The sequence below is a fragment of the Schistocerca gregaria genome, chromosome 6, assembly GCF_023897955.1.
Source record: "Schistocerca gregaria isolate iqSchGreg1 chromosome 6, iqSchGreg1.2, whole genome shotgun sequence".
NCBI lineage: Eukaryota > Metazoa > Arthropoda > Insecta > Orthoptera > Acrididae > Schistocerca > Schistocerca gregaria.
Genome location: NC_064925.1, coordinates 157,568,791 through 157,582,165, shown reverse-complemented (window position 1 = coordinate 157,582,165; position 13,375 = coordinate 157,568,791). Strand labels below are relative to the sequence as shown.

Genomic DNA, 13,375 nt, shown 5'->3' with positions numbered 1-13,375 from the left:
TAACGGGAGAGATAAAGTCAGACACAGAAAATTAACTGAGTAGGAGAGATAAGGGCAGAGGTATGATAGTGGCCTGTTGAAGATACCATCCCGATTTTCGCCGAATTGCTTTAGGAAAATCACGGCATAAGGACGACCTAACTTTGGGTCATTGCATCACCTGGTTGAGTGAGACCAAAAGTTGTGCGTGCTAACTGCAGTGAATATTTTCTAATTTAAAAGCGGCGATCGTGGATTCTAATCTCGCATCGGACATGACTATGGCTTCTTTTTGTACATTAAAATGCAAATTAGGTAAAAAATGCGATTTTCGTAAATGACTGAAATTTGTTAGATGAGCACAGGTAAAAGGTGAAAGTTAGTAGAAATTTCAAAAGCGACGAGAAGCCTGAATGGTACAGTTGCCGGAATTCAAATTTCATCTAAAAAAAGGTCATTTTGTGTCAGGGTTTCAGAACTCCGATATGCCACACGGACTGATGTGGTGCAACAGTTGACCCGACGGGCTCACATCCGAAGGAATGGGTTTCAGATCTCTGTCAGGGCTTATCCACTTATATTCTCGGTGGTGTCTATAAATCGCTTGTGGTAAATGCCGGGATAGTTCATCTGCAATGAACGAGGCCCATTTTCGTCTCCGTCCTTCCTCCATGTGCTCGCTGTGTAATGACCTCGCCGTCGACCAAGTTCTTTCGTTCTGTCGTGCTCCAAATCGCGTTCGGTTTCCCGTATCCCCACACTATATACGCATTATTCCTCAGAGGAGGCTATACTTATGGTATCAGTATCCTCATAGTTAAAAAAGTTACACACTTTAACAAGTTTCTGGTAATCCTGGTTATGCTTTTCCTTAAAACATCCTCCTCTTGCAAATTTCCAAACGTTTACACCATTTATTTTGCAATGCTGTCATAACTCAAGAAGTTATGTATAAAAACTGATAAATAATGTATTATCTTACAGAATGTTCGCTATAGTTTAAAATACTACCTAGTCTGCAAAGATAGGTCAGTAATTTCAGTTCCTCAAACGCGGCAACGAAACATGCCTAATTTAACGTCAATTCTGACGGACCTCTTACGTTATAACAAGCTCACTCGTTTTTAAGATTGGGAGTTCCTCATTCATTATTTGCATATTTGTTATTCGTTACATTTTATACTTTTCAAGATGCAACATTCAGAGGGTAAGTCTTGTGCTAAGACAATTGAATGACCTGATGACGGATACAATGTGAGACATACAGTGACGTCACAGCCGGCAGCTAGCATATATAAGGACGCACCAACAGCCCACTGGCAGTCATACCACTTGACAATGGCCAAGGAGTGCTTGGCCGAAAGCTCATGTAGTTTTAAGCAATTGACGCTGTTGGAAACCCGAGAACATTTTATCCAATGTTATCGCCGCCAGACTCTGCATTCATACATTGAGACATACAGTGTTGCAAAAAAATGCAACACCATCAAGGACTGTGTTCAGTGGCACCAGGGTATAATATGTGCCTACTGAGGGGTTGTAGTCTTAGTGATTCATAGTCTTAGTAATTCATAGTCTTAGTGATTCATTTGTAGCGCTCATCGACGATTAGACAGCGCTCAGGGCGCTTGTGTGTCCGCCCTCTCTTTATTCTCAGCACACAGTGACTGTGCTGAGTTTAGTGCTTAACAGTGATTGCTACAGTCATCTAGAGTACAACCATGCCCCACTGACGCTTACGTACTCCTGCTGAACAACTGCAGCCATTGGAACGGGGTCGCCTTGTAGGTCCGCTGGAAGCTGGATGGACACATCCAGGGAAGCTGGATGGACACATCCACGGATTGCTGCACATGTTGGGCACCTTGTATCGGTGGTGTATGCTGCTTTCAGCAGTGATCTGCAGAACATTCCCACCCCTGTAGACCAGTTCTGGACGTCCGCGTAGTGGAGACTCATCCATGGAAGAGATTCCACCTACTGTGTCACTGAGAACCATTGACAATGGTCTGCTTTCAGGAAGACCCTCATACTTCAAGTAGAATATAATAATTCCAATCCCAAAGAAAGCAGGTGTTGACAGATGTGAAAGTTATAAGTATCAGTTTAATAAGTCACGGCTGCAAAATACTAACGCGAATTCTCTACAGAGTAATGGCAAAAATGGTAGAAGCCGACCGCGGGGAATATCAATTTGGATTTCGTAGAAGTATTGGAACACGTGAGGCAATACTAACCTTACGACTTATCATAGAAGGTAGATTAAGGAAAGGCAAACCTACGTTTCTAGCATTTGTAGACTGAGAGAAAGCTTTTGACAATGTTGACTGGAATACTCTCTTTCAAACTCTAAAGGTGGCAGGGGTAAAATACAGGGAGCGAAAGGCTATTTACAATTTGTACAGAAACCAAATGGCACTTATAAGAGTCGAGGGGCATGAAAGGGAAGCAGTGGTTGCGAAAGGGGTGAGAGAGGGTTGTAGCCTCTCCCCTATGTTATTCAATCTGTATATCGAGCAAAGAGTAAAGGAAACAAAAGAAAAATTCGGAGTAGATATTAAAATCCATGGAGAAGAAATAGAAACTTTGAGGTTCGCCGATGACATTGTAATTCTGTCAGAGACAGCAAAGGACTTGGAAGAACAGTTGAACGGAATGGATAGTGTCTTGAATGGAGGATATAAGATGAACATCAACAAAAGCAAAACGAGGAGAATGGAATGTAGTCGAATTAAGTCGGGTGCTGCTGAGTGAATTAGATTAGGAAATGAGACACTTAAAGTAGTACAGGAGTTTTGCTATTTGGGGAGCAAAATAACTGATGATGGTCGAAGTAGAGAAGATATAAAATGTAGACTGGCAATGGCAAGGAAAGAGTTTCTAAGGAAGAGAAATTTGCTAGCATCGAGTATAGATTTAAGTGTCACTAAGTCATTTCTGAAAGTATTTTTTGGAGTGTAGCCATGTATGGAAGTGAAACATGGACAAGAAGAGAATAGAAGCTTTCGAAATGTGGTGCTACAGAAGAATGCTGAAGATTAGATGGGTATATCACATAACTAATGAGAAGGTATTGAATGGAATTGGGGGAGAAGAGAAGTTTGTGGCACAACTTAACTAGAAGAAGGGTCCGGTTGGTAGGACATGATCGGAGGCATCAAGGGATCACCAATTTAGCATTGGAGGGCAGCGTGGAGGGTATAAATCGTAGAGGGAGACTAAGAGATGAATACACTAAGCAGATTCAGAAGGATGTAGGTTGCAGTAGGTACTGGGAGATGGAGAAGCTTACACAGGATAGAGTAGCATGGAGAGGTGCATCAAACCAGTCTCAGGACTGAAGACCACAACAACAACAACAACAACAACAAGATCCCATACGCCTCTGGCCAGGTAGACACCGACATCACGACACCACCAAGCACGGCTACTCAGGTGTGGTGAGAGTACTGACTGGAGAGTGGAATGGCAATCTGTTGTCTCCAATGGTTAGAGTAGCTTCTGTGTGTGTGCGAGAGATGCACGTGCAGGTATGTAGCGTAGACCTGGTGAGCGGCCTATTCCTGAGTGCATGTTCCGCTGACACACACACGTCCCGCCCCAGGCCTCACGGTGTGCAGAGCCGTTAGCTACAACTAGCAGTCACACCTGGTGTTTCTGCAAGGTAAAGTAACCAGAACACCGCAATTGCACGGGCTATTACCCCTATACTACAGCCATTTTGCCGTCAGGAAAAAATTGTTCAAATGGCTCGGAGTACTACTTAAATCTAACCAACGTAAGGACATCACACACATCCATGCCCGAGTCAGGATTCGAACCTGCGATCGTAGCGGTCGCGCTGTTTCAGACTGAAGCGTCTAGAACCGCTCGGTTACACCAGCCGGCCTGTCGACAGGAAGCTGATGAGGTTTTCCAGCAGGACATTGCAAGTCTATATACGGCTCTTGCTACACAACTCGCTCTTCGTGGCGTGCAGCAATAGCTCTGGCCAGCAACAGCATCGTCCTCCATGGCATGCAAGAACCATTGACGAATTGCAACAAAGGTTGCAAGATACTTGGGAAAATCGATTGCAGGATGTCATTCGGCACCTTTATGAACGTTTGCATGCGAGAATTCAGTTCTGTGTTGCCGCCAGGAAGGGGGATAGGGAGAGGAGGTACACTGTGTGCTGATGCGACTGTGTGACAGACTCCTCCTAAAGTGGAGGTCACTTAATTTGTTAATAAAATAACGCTGTCCGTGTGCGTGTTGCATTTTTCTTCCGGCAATGTGTACTGGTTTCTATCTTTCTGTTTAGGAAAACTTAGTGTCATTTACACTGAGGTGACAAAAGTCATGGACTACCTCAGGATATTGTGTTGGACCTCCTTTTGTCTTACGTAGTGCATCAACTCGATGTGGCATCTACTTAACAAGCCCCATGCAGAAATACAGAGCCATGGTGCCTCTATAGCTGTTCATAAATGCGAAAGTGTTACTAGTGCAGGATTTAGAACACAAACTGAGGTCTCGGTTATGTCCCACAAATGTTAGATGGGATTGCTGCCGGTGGACCTGGGTGGCCAAATCCTTCACTCAAAGTGTCCAGAATGTTCTTCAAACCAGTCGCGAACAACTGAAGCCAATTTCATATTTAGGAACATGAAGTCCATGAATGGCTGCAAATGGTTTCGAAGTAACCGAACATAACCATCTCCATTAAATGATCGGTTCAGTTCGACGAGAGAACCTAGCCAATTCCATGTAAACACAGCCCATACCATTATGGAGCCACCAACAGCATGCACAACGCCTTTTTGACAATTACGGTCCATGGCTTCGTGTGACCTGCATCACACTTGGACCATAGCATGAGCTCTTACCAACTGAAATCGAGACTCACCTGACTAGGCCACTGTTTTCCAATCGTCTGGGGTCACGAGAACAGGAGAGGCGCTACAGGCGATGTGCTGTCAGCAAAGGCACTCGCGTCCGTCTGCGGTTATTTCACGCGGTGTTGCTTCTCTGTTAGCACTGACAACTCTACGCAAACGCCGCTGCTCTGGGTCGTTAAGTGAAGGCCGTCGGCCACTGTTTCAACTGTAGTGAGACGTAATGCCTGATATATGGTATTATCGACACACTACTGACACCACGGATCTCGGAATATTGAACTCTCTAAGGATTTCTGAAGTGCAATGACCTATACGTCTATCTCAAACTGCCATTTCAATGTTCAAATCTTTTAATTCCTATACAAATGAGATGAATACAAATGAGATGAATAACTGCAAGTTTCTTCCATTAAAAAAAAATAGAAAAAGGTTAATGGAAGAGGATCTTTTTCAGCTAGTAGAAATAAAGTGTTCGTAATTACTATAATAACGCCTCAACGATGGTAGTACAAAAAAGCAGAATGTTTTACTGTCAGTATATTATAATTTATTCTGTCTTTTATAACTTTCTTGCACGCTATGTAGCTCTTGAGTGTTAGCTTTACATGGAGAATATACTCCTGGTTGTAAATTTATTAATAGAAATAGAATGTAGTTCATTGCTGCTTGAGTGCAGTATTCTTTAAATAACTTAATACATTATATATATATATATATATATATATATATATATATATATATATATATTATACCCCGCTGCTCTGGGTCGTTAAGTGAAGGCCGTCGGCCACTGTTTCAACTGTAGTGAGAGGTAATGCCTGATATATGGTATTATCGACACACTGCTGACACCATGGATCTCGGAATATTGAACTCTCTAAGGATTTCCGAAGTGCAATGACCTATACGTCTATCTCAAACTGCCATTTCGATGTTCAAATCTTTTAATTCCTATCGTGCGTTCATAATCACGTTGGAAACCTTTTCACATGGATCACCTCAGTACAAATGACAGCTCTGCCGTCTTTATTTGCGCATATCGCTACCCCGTGACTTTTGTCGCCTCAGTGTAATACAGCACATCACTTGGAAATTTGATCGTGGGATTGTGCTAAGCGTGTCGGTATCCGTGCGTGCTCTCGAAAGGAGTATTGTAATCGGTTTCCGTTGTCCCGCTGCCGTTTGGAAGCGCCGTGGGAACAGCTCCTCTTTGTTCGGGAGACCGCAGGCGCCGAGGCTGAGCCTGAGTCACAAGCCGGCCTTTGCTCGTAGGCGGGAGAAGACACGTCTGCCCCAAGTGTTTACACTCGACCAGAGCAAACCAGGCCGGTCGGCACACTGGCTGATAAGTAGTAAGCACTCTGGACCGGCCTGTTATGCAGAGCGCCCAGTACCCCATCGCGTCCGATGCGAATCTTGCCGTGGCCATTTTGCATTTATGCTAAGCTTTCGTGGATACCATGTCTTCTAAAATCAGGCAGTAGTCGCACGAACCATCCGCTCCATACGCTTCCATGATTTTTATCTCACCATTTACAACTCCCCTATTCAGCTGTCAAACATACCAGAATAATTTGTCCTCAACCGTAAATTTATGTAAAATCACCACCTACTAACCATCCAACAGAAATACCATAATCGACTAAAATAACAATTTATTTTATTTCCATCTCTTGTAAAATCTTAGAATGTATTCTAGGCTGAAACATAAAGCGGTATTTCAAACAGAATGATCCGTTTGCGCCAACCAGCAAAACCCGCTAGACTGCCAAAGCTGTGTAGAAGCTCGAAACTTAGAGCGAACTTCAATGCGAGGTGCCTTTAATAGTTTTCACAACGAAACTGTCTCGAAATCTGCCAGGAAATCCAAAGAGATTTTAGTCGTATGTAAAGTACATCAGTGGAAAGTCTCCTTTAGTACCTTCACTGGGTGATAACAATGGTGATGTTATGGATGACAGTGGCACTAGCAGAGTTACTGAACACAGTTTTCCGAAATTCGTTAACCAAAGAAGACGAAGTAAATATTCCTAAATTCGAAGCAAGACAACTTGCCAACGTGAGTCACCTGGCAGTAGACATCTTCTGTGTAGCGAAGCAGCTTAAATCACTTAATAAAGGCAAGGTCAAGATTGTATACAGTCAGGTTTCTTTCAGAGTAGGTTGATACAGCAGCTCCGTACTTAGTAATCGTATACAACCTCTCTCTCGTGGAGAAATGCCTACTCAAAGGCAGGAACGTTGCACCAGTCACACCAATGCCCAAGAAAGAAAATAGGAGTAATCTTCTGAATTACGGACCCATAATGGTATACTGAGCAAGCAGTAAAGGAAACAAAAGAAAAATCCGGAGTAGGTATTAAAATCCATGGAGAAGAAATAAAAACTTTGAGGTTCGCCGATGACATTGTAATTCTGTCAGGGACAGCAAAGGACCTGGAAGAGCAGTTGAACGGAACGGACAGTGTCTTGAAAGGAGGATATAAGATGAACATCAACAAAAGCAAAACGAGAATAATGGAATGTGGTCGAATTAATTCGGGTGATTCTGCGGGAATTAGATTCGGAAATGAGACGCTTAAAGTAGTAAATGAGTTTTGCTATTTGGGGAGCAAAATAACTCATGATGTTCGAAGTAGAGAGGATATGAAATGTAGACTGGCAACGGCAAGGAAAGCGTTTCTGAAGAAGAGAAATTTGTTGACATCGAGTATTGATTTAAGTGTCAGGAAGTCGTTTCTGAAAGTATTTGTATGGAGTGTAGCCATGTATGGAAGTGAAACATGGACGATAAATAGTTTAGACAAGAAGAGAATAGAAGCTTTCGAGATGTGGTGCTACAGAAGAATGCTGAAGATTAGATGGGTAGATCACATAACTAATGAGGAGGTATTGAATAGAGTTGGGGAGAAGAGGAGTTTGTGGCACAACTTGACTAGAAGAAGGGATTGGTTGGTGGACATGTTCTGAGGCATCAAGGGATCACCAATTTAGTATTGGAGGGCAGCATGGAGGGTAAAAATCGTAGAGGGAGACCGAGAGAGGAATACGCTAAACAGATTCCTAAGATGTAGGTCGCAGTAGGTACTGGGAGATGAAGAACCTTGCACAGGATAGGGTAGCGTGGAGAGCTGCATCAAACTAGTCTATACACTGAAGACCACAACAACAACAATGGTACCGTCGATTTGCAGTAGGATATTAGAACATATATTGTGTTCGAACATTATGGCTTATCTCGAAGGAAACGAATTTATAGAAACACAGCCAATATGGATTGAAAAATATCGTTCTTGTGAAACTCAGGTAGCTCTTTAATCTCACGAAGTAATTGGTGCTATCGAAATGGGATGTCAGATTGATTCCACATTTTTAGATTTCGAGAAGGCTTTTGATACAGTTCCTCAAAAGCGACATATAACCAGATTCCGTGCCTATGGAGTATCGCCTCAGTTATGCGACTGGATTCGTGATTTCCTGTCAGAAAGGTCGTAGTTCTTAGTAACTGATGGAAAGTCATCGAATAAAACAGAAGTAATCTCTGCTTTGACCCAGGGAAGTGTTGTAGGTTCACTGCTGTTCCTGACCTACATAAACGATTTAGGAGACACTCTGAGTAGCCCTCACAGATTGTTACAGATGATGCTGTCGTTTTTACTGTCTTGTAAGGCCATGAGGTAATCAAAACCAACTGCAAAAAGATGTAGACAAGATAACTGTATGGTGTGAAAACTGGTAACTGCCTCTAAATAATGAAAAGTGTTAAATCATCCGCATGAGTACTAAAAGGAATCTTCTAAATTTACGTTATAGGATAAAACACACAAATCTAAAGGCTGTAAATTCAAGTATATGCTTAGTGATTACAATTACGAATAACTTAAACTGGAACGATCACATAGATAATGCTGCGGGGAAACCAAACCAAAGACCGAGATTTACTGACAGAACACTTAGAAAATCTAACTGGTATACTAAAGAGACTGCTTGCACTATGCTTTCTCCCCCTCTCCTGCAGTATTGCTGTGCGGTGTGTGATCCACATCAGATAGGAATGACGGAGACATCGAAAAAAATCCAAGAAGGGCAGCTCGTTTTGTATTAACGCGAATTAGGGAAGAGAGTGCCACGGATATGATCGCGAACAGGGGTAGCAATTATGAAAGCAAAGGCGATTTTCGTTGCGGCAGGATCCTCTCATCAAATTTCAATCCCGAACTTTGCCCTCAAAGTGTGAAAACAATTTGTTGGCTACATAGGATGGAATGACCACCATCATAAAATAAGAGAATCGGAGTAGTGATTGGATTGATAGTTTCTTGGGAGATAGGATACTGTATGTTATCTTGAATGCTGAGTCATCGACAGATATAGGAGTAGCTTCTACTGCGTCTAAGACTTGCAGATAATGCAGCTATGCGTAATAAAGGCGGTACGTTAAAAGGCTGCACAAATATTCATTCAGATCTTGGTCACATTTCAAAATGGTCTAGATAACAGCAGTTTGCTTTAAATGTTCAGAAACGTAAAATTGTGAATTTTACAAAACTAAAAATGCTAGTGTGTACTACAGTTCACAGTTGGAAAGGGTTAACTATACAAATACCTATATGTAACAATTCCTGTGGATATGAACTGGAATTACTACATAGGCTCAACCGTAACTAAAGCAGGAGGCTGACTTTGGTTCATTGGTAGGATATTAGGAAAATAAAATCAGTCTACCAAGGGCATTGGTTATAAAACAGTCGTGAGAATATTGCGCAAGGTATGTGAACCATACCAGTTAGTTATAACAAGGTATACTGAAGTATGCGAATGAGAACAACAGATTGGTCACAGGATTGTTTGACCTATTGGAGAGCGTCGCGGGGATACTGTTCTGAATACCCTGACCTGGCAGACGCTTGAAGATAGACACCAACTGTCGCACGAAATCCTACGTACAAAGCTTCAAGAACCAGCAGAGAAATCTAGGAATATACAGCAACCCGCTACGTACCGCTCGCATAGGGACTGCCAAGGCAATATTACACGGAGATGACAAACGTCGTGGGATAGCGATATGCATGTATACATATGGCGGTAGTACTGCGTACATAAGGTATAAGAGGGCACTGCACTGACGGAGCTGTCATTTGAACTCGAGTGGTTCATGTGAAAAGGTTTCCGACGTTATTATGGCCGCACGACTTAAGACTTTGCACGCAGAATAGCAGTTGGAGCCAGAGGCATTGAAAATTCCATTTGGGAAATGGTTAGGATATGCAGTATTCCGCGATCCACAGCATCAAGACTGTGCCGAGAATACCATGGTTTCAGATAATGTTTCTCACCGCTGACAGCGCAGTGACCGACAGCCTTCACTTAACGACCGAGAGCAACGGCGTTTGCATAGAGTTGTCAGTGCTAACAGATAACCAACACTGCGTGAAATAAGAGCAGAAATCAGTGTGGGATGTACGACGAAGGATTTCCGTCGCGACAATGCGGCGAAGTTTGGCGTTAATCGGCTATGGCAGCAGACGACCGACGTGAGTGTCTCTGCTAACAGCGCCACATTGCCTGCGGTGCCTCTCCGGCTCGGTCAGATGAATCCTGATTTCAGTTGTTAGGAGCTAATTGTAGGGTTCCAGTGTGGCGCAGACACCACGAATCAATGCACCCAAGTTGTCAACGAGGCACTCTGCAAGTTGGTGGTGGCTCTGTAAGGATGTGGGCTACGTGTACATGGAATGGACTGGGGCGTTTGGTCCAACTGTACCGATCATTGACAAGGGAATGGTTATTTTCGGCTACTTGTAGATCACTTGCAGCCATTCGTGGACTTCATGTTATAACAATACCTCCACTAACAGTTAACTAGTTCAAAAATTATCACGTCGCGCACTCAAAGTACGATCTTTTTATTGCGTAACTAAAAGGTCTTTAATGTGGCAGGTATTGCTACATCAATTGATTACAGTCACTGAAGAAAATTAACAATAATGTCACTTATCTTGTATTTGCAATCCAACGACGATCTCGCTCTGGCTTTGGCTCGTAATTAAAAATGTTGTCTAGGTAGCATGATTCTCGCTGTTGGTGCGATAGGCACTCGGCTGTTAATTACGCCGACTTGAAGAACTTACGAAGACAATCTTTCAGGATTAATTTGATGATTTATGTTTTTCATTGCAATGTGCTTCATACTTTTTTAAATAATGGTCACTTGAAAATAATTCTTGACACTCACTTTTCACAAAAATTCACATTTATTAAACTTTTTATACTTTCGCATCTTCAAAACATTACTTCATCATACAATTTCGGAGCCGTTACTGCTCTTAATAAAAATCACAACATATTTCATTGTCCACAACTCAGACTCATCTTTTCATTTGCAAAAATGGGGTTGGCGGGTGGTAATGGTTCAAAAAATGGTTAAAATGGCTCTGAGCACTATGGGACTTAACTTCTGAGGTCATCAGTCCCCTAGGACTTAGAACTACTTTAACCCAACTAACCTAAGGACATCACACACATCCATGCTCGAGGCAGGATTCGAACCAGCGACCGTTACGGTCGCGCGGTTCCAGACTGTAGCGCCTAGAACCGCTCGGCCACCTCGGCCGGCGGTGGTAATGGTTACGCAAATAAAGAACCATTATAATGTCCACAAATAACGGCGGGATTTTTATGGAAGACAATGCGTCATCTTACCCATCAGGCCACATTTGTTCGTCACTAGTTTGAAGAATATTCTGGACAATTCGAAGAAATGACCTGGCCACCCATCGAACATATATGGAGCGTAATTGAGAGGTCAGCTCGTGTACAGATTCCTGCACCGGCAACACTTTCGCAGTTATGGACGCCTATAGAGGCAGCAAGGCTCGATATTTCTGCAGGGGACTTGTTGAGTCTATGCTACTCCAAGTTGGTATACTATGCCTGGCAAAAGGACGTCCGTCACGGTATTAAAAAGTATCCCATGACTTTTGCCACATCATTGTATACTAAATACGGCGCACTCGGAGGTACTTGAATAATCGTTCCTCCAACGCTCCGTACTCGATTAGAACGGGAGGAAGTCCTAATAAATGATACAAGAGCAGTACTCCCTGTCATGCGCTTCACAGGGGTTTGCAGAGCATAGATATAGATTCAGTACAGAACATGCGCACTGCATCCCTTCACCGTTCTCCAAATTCCAAAGGCTTGTTGATCTGACCCTTCGTTTCCTGCATAATGACTGCGTCATTATCCGCTATATCCACCTGCCCTTCCCTCCAAATTCTCTAGCTCCAAGCATTCCGTCTCGTTTTCCATTTCCGCTTACTCTCCCTGGCACGAATCGCGCACAAGCTCAAGACAATCCACTACACAATTGTGTATCCTATGTCGGCGGAAATAGACTCCAATAACACAACATTTTCCGTCCTTGATTCCAAATTGTGGTATTCAATTGCATCTATACATACCGCCGGCTCTGGAGAAAACCTCCTCAGCCCACGTAACTTCAACACATTCATACGCAAAGAAGCATGGATTGAGAATAAACAAGAAAAACACTAAAGTGATGGTATGCAATACAGGAGCAGAGTATGAACCTCTGAGAATGAGAATTGGAAGAGAGGAGCGGGATGTGATAGAGGAATTTACCCACCTGGGAAGCAAAATCACAAGGGATGATAGAAGTCAGAAGGATATTTTGAGCAGAATACAACTGGCCAAAATTGCATTTAATCTGAGGAGGAATTTACTCACCAGCAATAACATTAGTCCGAGTCCGGAGCTCGTGGTCGTGCGGTAGCGTTCTCGCTTCCCGCGCCCGGGTTCCCGGGTTCGATTCCCGGCGGGGTCCGGGATTTTCTCTGCCTCGTGATGACTGGGTGTTGTGTGCTGTCATTAGGTTAGGTAGGTTTAAATAGTTCTAAGTTCTAGTGGACTGATGATCATAGATGTTAAGTCCCATAGTGCTCAGAGCCATTTGAACCATTAGTCCGAAAATAAGGAAACGTGTCATGAAAGCTTTCGTTTGGAATGTGGCCCTATACGGATGTGAAAGTTGGACAGTGGGAAGAGAAGAGAGAAGACTGCTAGAGGCCCTGAGATGTGGTGCTATAGAAGGATGATGAAGAGCAGCTGGAGAGACAAAGTAACAAATGAAGAGCTGATTAGAAGAGTACAGGAAACAGATCTCTGTGGAGGAACATCCAAACAAGAAGAGATAAACTTATAGGGCACATCCTAAGATACAACAACATCATTGGAGCAATAGCAGAAGGAGCTATTGAGGGAAGGTACCGGCGGGGGAGTCCAAGGACATCATACATGCAACAGATCATGAATGATGTTGGATGTAACACGTGCGTGGAAATGAAGAGGAAAACAGACAGAAGAGAGGAATGGCGCTCTGCTGCAAACCAATCTCAGGGATGAACACACACACACACACACACACACACACACACACACACACACACACACACACAGAGAGAGAGAGAGAGAGAGAGAGAGAGAGAGAGAGATGA

General features: G+C 43.2%; 1 protein-coding gene across 1 annotated transcript in view; it reads left to right on the top strand.

Moving 5' to 3' along the window:
- The window catches only part of LOC126278191 (ATP-binding cassette sub-family G member 1-like), a 330,372-nt gene that overhangs the window by 108,257 nt on the left and 208,740 nt on the right, over nt 1-13,375 (top strand). The window lies entirely within an intron of this gene.